The following is a 1,095-nucleotide window of genomic DNA, read 5'->3' on the forward strand; positions in this document are numbered from 1 at the left end:
TATGCCATGATTTTAGAACCCATCTTGCCGGGGTCGTTTCTTTGCTAGCAGTGAGGAAGCAAGTGGTCCTATTGGGGAATCCCATGTGGCAAGGAACTGTGGGAGGCTTCAGGGAGTTGAGGGCAGCCTCCAGCCAGCAAGAAAATGAGTCACATGCAAAGAATTGAATTATGCCTACAACTGCCTGAACTTGGAAGTGGATCCTTCCACAGTTGAGTCTCAGATGAGACCACATCCCTCCCTGATACCTTGATTACAGCCTTGGAAGACCCTCAAGCAGAGAATCTAGTGACACCATGCCCACCCAGACTCTTAACTCACAGAAACCATGAGATAATAAATATGTGTTATTTTAAACTGCTATTTGTGGAAATATTGTTAGGTAGCAATAGAAAACAAATGTAATCCATCTCCTATAGTAGATTTCAAATATAGGGTATTCAGTCACTCATCTCAGAGGCTATCTATAAGGAAATCCATGAACAAGTCAAATAAATAGATGATGGTGTAAATATCTAAAATTACAGTTAGAATAATGCTCATGTAAAACTCAAACAAGTACCTATTCACCACATAGACTGTAGCAAGGTTGGGCATTTAGAAGGTCTTCATGGTCTTATAGAAAAGCATACCTTGGAGATACAGAACTCTCTATTCCTTTAAAGGCCAGAAAAATAGAGTGTCTACAGTATGTTCTCATCAAGCTATCAAATGATATTGGAAAAAGTCAATTTCCCACATACTTCTTATTAGACCAAAAAGATACCTTTAAAAATTAGCCATAATGCAAATGCAGAAACAGTAGGTACATCTTTCTTATTCCTTAAAATAAAGAACAGCCTTCTTAAAAACCAAGACTCAGAAATAAGCCATGGACAGAAAGATAAATATCAGATTTTCTCACTCATATGTGGGAGCTAAAAAACAAAATTGAGGCCATGAATAGTGAGAGTAGAATTGTGGGTATTAGAAGGTGGGCACTTTGGGAGGCTGAGGTGGGCAGATCACGAGGTCAGGAGTTTGAGACCAGCCTGACCAACATGGTGAAACCCTGTCTCTACTAAAAATACAAAAAAATTAGCCAGGCATGGTAGT

The sequence above is a fragment of the Mandrillus leucophaeus genome, unplaced genomic scaffold (assembly GCF_000951045.1).
Source record: "Mandrillus leucophaeus isolate KB7577 unplaced genomic scaffold, Mleu.le_1.0 Scaffold756, whole genome shotgun sequence".
Taxonomy (NCBI): Eukaryota; Metazoa; Chordata; class Mammalia; order Primates; family Cercopithecidae; genus Mandrillus; species Mandrillus leucophaeus.